Below are 6,053 nucleotides of genomic sequence, written 5' to 3'. Positions count from 1 at the left end.
ACCCTGGTTTATGGAGAGGCCTCTGCGTATTGACAACAGCCGTACTCATTGGGTTTTGGAACCATCTACACATTCTCCATCATTTAATCCTCCCCATACTTCAAGAGGGAAAAGCAAGCATGCCCACTTGACACAGAGAGAACGGGGGGGTCCCAGCTAGCCAGCAGGTCACCCTCACTAGGGGCCCGCTTTGTCCTGGGGACTCCGAACAGGCTTCTCCCATCGCCTCCAGACTCCCGTTAGTCCTGCTTCAGAAGAAGTCCTGCTCAGAGGCACCTCGCAGCAGGTCTGCAGCTGGGAGTCCAGCCCCCATGTCCACATCCCTGGTGAGGCCTGGTGCCCTGCTGTGTGCAGCAGAAAGAAGCACTGGTGCTCTGCCCTGAAGCCTCGCCCCCTGCACTTGCCACCACAGTCCAGTCTTAGAGCATCTTTGTAGCCCTGGCCTCTTGGGCAGAGCCCCCGTCTGCCTCCTAGTCATGGCTATGGGAGACCACCCCAGGCAGCCCTCCTCCCCAGCCTGGCCTGGTGGAGCCCCCTTTGGACCCTGCTAGGGTCTTGGCTGGACCCCAGCTCCCCCGCTGAGCTGACATTTGTAGCCACAAGGAGCTGGCCATGCTCCTCTGGTAGCAGCTTCCTGGCCGGGCAGCCACATGCTGGCCTAGGGGCCCAGGTCCTACTGATCTCTCCTCCTCCAGGAAGCAGCTCTCAGCGCAGCCCTAGCCCAGAAGAAGGCTGGAGGTGCCACCTGACCCCCTCGGCCTCCGCACTCTCCTCTGCCCTGGTCCCTGCATCTGGCAATGCCTCCCAGTTTCCCTCTCCTGGCGAAGCACGAGGATTGTCAGGCACCTACCCTGCTTAGGATTCTCCAGTGGCTCCCAGTGCCCTCAAGACATGCTGCAGTCCCGTGGCAGATTCAAGGCCCTCCACAGGGCAACATGTTCCATTGAGATCCCTGCCAGCCCCACTGCACATTCCCAACCCCCACCCAAGATAATCTTGGCTACATCTAATTCTCCAGCCCTTCTAGCCCTTCCTTGCCTTTGTCCAGGTGCTCTTCTGCTCCTTCCCCACCTGCTCCATGCAGTGCCTCCTCCTGACTCACCTGTGCAGGCGTTCCCTTGCTGGTGCCCTCGCCCCGTGCACACACTGCTTTGTAACTACAGAACAACCACTGCAACTCAGAACAGGATGTCAAATTCGGGTCCAGGAGTGGCGACCTTGCAGGCATGGGGCTAGACCCTGGAGGTACCGGGATGGACAAGGCAGGGTCTCTACCTATGAGGGGCTTAACTGCTTGTCCAACAAACAGGTGCAGAAACAGTCCATCCCAACAGAATTCCCCAAGGACAGCCCCAGAACGCTGCAGATACAGTCCGCCCCAACAGAATTCCCCAAAGACACCCTCAGAACACCACAGAAACCGTCCTTCCCAAAAGAATTCCCCAACGACAGTCCCAGAACACCCCAGAAACAGTCTGTCCCAAAAGAATTCCCCAATGACAGCCCCAGAACACAAGGGCATTGGAGCCACGCTGTGGGAGGAGGGGCTCAGGAAGCCTTCCTGTGGGGGAAGCTGTGTGGGCAGAAGCTGGAGTGGCCAGCATCCTGGTTTCCCTGGGACTGTCCCAGATCTAGCACTAACAGCTCTGGTTCCCAGGAAATCGCTCAGTCCCAGACAAACTGGGAAGGTCGGTCACCGTAGCAGAGCCAGGTGGCAGCCTCTTCCTGGTTCAGAGGCAGAACCAACGGGGCAGCAGCCTGGGGCCCGCAGGAAGGGCTTGCTTTTAGCAGCCAATCCACTGAAATCCTGAAGGACCCCAAAGCTGGGTGCCCCCGCCGTATTCTGCATACCCACTGGCCCATCTTCCCAGACCCTACACATAGCCCCCAACAGCCTGGCAGTCTCCGTAGAATGTGTTCAGGTGTGGCCCACCTGAGAAGCAGGTTCAGGGCCCAGGGTGATGGTCTCGCATGAGTGAATGAATGAATGATTAAGTGAACACATGAATGAACATATGGCTCCTACTTTCTCTTTTTCTTTCTTTTTTTTTTTTTTTTTTTTTTGAGACAGAGTCTCCCTCTGTCGCCCAAGCTGCAGTGCTGTGGTGCAAACTCAGCTCACTGTAACCTCCACCTCCTGTGTTCAAGGGATTCTCTTGCCTCAGCCTCCCCAGTAGCTGGGATTCCAGGCACCCACCACTGTGCCTGGCTACTTTTTTGTTTTTGTTTTTGCTAGAGACGGGGTTTCACCATGTTGGCCAGGCTGGTCCCAAACTCCTGATGTCAAGTGGTCTGCCCACCTCTGCCTCCCAAAGTGCTGGGATTATAGGCATGAGCCACTGTGCCCAGCCCCCCTTTCTCTTTAAAGACATTTTGCAAATGAAGGGCAGAGCTGGTGGATCATTCTTACCTCACATATGCACCCCTCCCATGACAAAAGCGAATTTTCATTTAATTCTGCCCCTGCCCTCCTTCTGTTCTCAACATGTGATGGTCCTGCCTCACTCAGAGCAGAAGCAGGAGTGTGGATCCCTTGCTCACGGCTGTATCCGCAGAGCCTGGATCAGCCCCAGGAGTGGAATGGGGGCTCGTGAGAATTCCTGGGATGAAGGCTGAAGGAATCCCCTCAAATCCTCAAGACGAGCCACGGGATTCCCCCTCAACCCAACCCTACAGATTTCCCCACCCTGACCAGAACGTCTCCAGGGACCCCTGCATGCATCTTGGCTGGAATGAGAGATGGACACGTGGCCTGCATGGCCTGTGGGGCCATCGTAAGAACAGCATCAGGACAATGAAGCTGATGCGGGGCCTAATAGCTCAGGAACTTGGTGCTGTTGATAAGCAATTACATCTTTTTTTATTCTAAAGATTTTGTTTTTGAGACAGAGTCTTGCTCTGTCACCCAGGCTGGAGCGCAGTGGCGCGATCTCAGCTCACTGCAACCTCTGCCTCCTGGGGGTTCAAGCGATTGTCCTGCCTCAGCTTCCTGAGTTGCTGGGATTACAGGTGCTCGCCACCACGCCTGGCTATTTTTTATATTTTTAGTAGAAATGGGGTTTCACCATGTTGGCCGGGCTGGCCTCGAATTCCTGACCTCAGGTGATCCACCCATCTCAGCTTCCCAAAGTGCTAGGATTACAGGCATGAGCCACTGCACCTGGCCAGTTTTTGTTTTTTGGGGGTTTTTTTTTGAGACAGGGTCCTGCTCTGTGGCCCAGGCTGGAGTGCAGTGGTATGATCACGGCTCACTGCAGCCTCAACCTCCTGAGCACAAGCAATCCTCCCACCTCAGCCCCCCAAGTAGCAGAGACCGCAGGAGCACACCACCATGCTGGCTAATTTTTGCATTAGCCTCAAAGAGGAAGGAAATTCTGATACGTGCTGCCACAGGACCGAAGCTTGAGGACACGGCGCTCCGTGAAAGAAACCAGTCAGGAAAGAGTAGATGCCGTGGGATTCCGCTCACCTGAGTCCCTAGAGACAGAGAGAAGCATGGTGGGTGCCGGGGCCTGGGGGAGGGGAACGGGGAGCCAGTGTTTCATGGGATGGAATTTCAGCCTGGGAAGATAGACAGCAAGGAGCGTGGTGGGCGCTGGGGCCTGGGGGAGGGAAATGGGGAGCCAGTGTTTCGTGGGATGGAGTTTCAGCGTGGGAAGATGAAGTCATTCTGGAGATGATGGTGGTGATGGTCGTACAATGTTATGAATGTGCTTAATGCCACTGAACTGCACACTTAAAAGTGGTAAACATGGCTGGGCGCAGTGGCCTGGCCAATATGGTGAAACTCTGTCTCTGCTAAAAATACAAAAATTAGCTGGGCCTGGTGGCAGGCACCTATAGTCCCAGCTACTGGGGAGCCTGAGGCAGGAGAATTGCTTGAACCAGGAAGGTGGAGGTTGCAGTGAGCCGGAGGAATTTTAGAGTCCCCAACAGCCCATGTTCCCAGCACTGCCACCTTCTTGCCTCACAGCCAATGGCAAGGATGGGTTTGTGCCCCCAAAACCTACCCAAGGTGGGCAGATGGACTGGCAGGATCAACTCTGTCCTCTAATGGGTTCCCGTGAGGAGAGGCCCCAAGCACAGCCCCACTTCATTATTTAAAACCTTTTTTTTTTTTGAGACAGTATCTGTCGCCCAGGATGGCTGGAATGCAGCGGTGCCATTGCAGCCCACTGCAGCCTCGACTCCCCCAGCTCAAGTGATCCTCCTGCCTCAGCCTCCCAATTAGCTGAGACTACAGGTGAGCATCACCACACCCAGCTAATTTTTTCTATTCTTTGTAGAGACAGGTCTCAGTATGTTACCCAGGCTGGTCTTGAACTCCTGGGCTCAAACAATCCTCCTGCCTCAGCCTCCCAGTGTTGTGATTACAGTCATGAGCCACCGTACCCAGCCCAAACTTATTTTTATTACCCAAGTCATACACATTCATTGTAGAAAAAATAGAAAATACATATAAACAATTGGCAAAACAAATAGCAATCGCCTGTAATCCCAGCACCCAGAGAATTTATCATTAACACCATGTATGACCCAGATTTGTGCAGAGAAGTGCATGTCAGCATTTTTAGAGGCTGACTTCACATTCGTATCTCCAGAGGCCATGTGTCTCCTGCTATGACATGGACAAGGACGAAAAAAGAAGGTGGAGAATGTGAGGAACGGGGCCTGATGGATTCCAGTAGGGGAGGGCCCTAGTAGCCTCCTGAGGGATGGCGTGATGTAACACAAGTGGCTTGACCTTGTCCTTACACCTTCACGGTTGGAATTTACCCTAAAAAACAACCGACCGGGCACAAGAAGGTGCTGTGGTGGACGAGCCATGCCAGCGGCCACATCCACGTGATGGGCACGATGCTGCTACCAAACAGAGGTGTGGAATCTACGTTCATGAAACATGGGAGGTGCGAGCAGATTCGTAGTTTTCAAAACTGACTGTTAGTTCCTCAACGGATGAAACACAGGGCTGCCATCAGTCCCAGCAGTCCCACAGCAGGGACCTCACACCCCCAAAAGAGTTGCAGGCATCTCATACCCAAAAGAGCTGTAGGCATCACACCCCCAAAAGAGCTGCAGGCATCACACCCCCAAAAGAGCTGCAGGCATCTCACATCCAAAAGAGCTGCAGGCGTCACGCACACTCAAAAGAGCTGAAACTGGTCTTCAGATACTTGCACATGAACGTTCATAGCGGCATTATTGATGACGGCCACGATGTGGAAACTACCCAAGTTTCCATCAACAGATAAGTGAACACATCAAATCGGGCATCTCCATACAGTGGAGTTGTAGCCATGTGAAGGAATGAAGGGCTGACTCATGCTACAACGCGGGTGAACCTGGAAAACACCGTGCCCGGAGAAAGAAGCCAGCCACAAATGCCCACACCTTGTATGATTCCATTTATGAGATGTCCAGAATAGGCAGAGCAAAGAGATAGAAAGTAGATTGGGGGTTGCCAGGAGCTAGGGGAAGGGAGGAATGAGAGGTGACTGCTGGCGGGCTTGGGGTCCCCTTCTGGGGTGAGGGAGCTGTCTTGGAACTGGGCAGAGGTGGCGGTAGAAGTTAGTGAGTGCAGTAAGTGCTACTGAACTGTGTACATCACAATGGTTAATGGTGAATTTTGTTATGTGAACTGAGTTTTCCTTTAAAAAAAAAAAAAACTCTGAGTGGTGCTGTCAGGCCTCGCTTCTCAAAGTGAGGTCTGAGGACCAGCAGTGTCTCATCAACCCAAGCCAGTCAAGAATGCAGAACCCCAGGTTCCACCCAACCTCCCCTGCTGTGGTTGTGTGGACACACCCTCCAGTCTGAGAGGCTGTTTAGCGGGGCACATCCCAAGAGGAAGGGCTGTGCTAGATCCATCTTGGGGGTCCCAGCTCCCCCTTATCCCTCCTCAAGAGCTCACACCCTGACTCCTGCAGGCTACACTGGACCTGTTTGGGGAGACCCTGCTCCTCCCACACCCCCTCACTCCTGCAGCCGTGATCACAGCTGATTGGACCAAGGGTAGTGTCTGACAGGGGTCCCTGTAACCTGTGCTGGGTGTCCTG

Source organism: Theropithecus gelada, chromosome 8, assembly GCF_003255815.1.
Source record: "Theropithecus gelada isolate Dixy chromosome 8, Tgel_1.0, whole genome shotgun sequence".
NCBI classification, from domain to species: Eukaryota; Metazoa; Chordata; class Mammalia; order Primates; family Cercopithecidae; genus Theropithecus; species Theropithecus gelada.
This window is presented reverse-complemented; position numbering follows the sequence as displayed.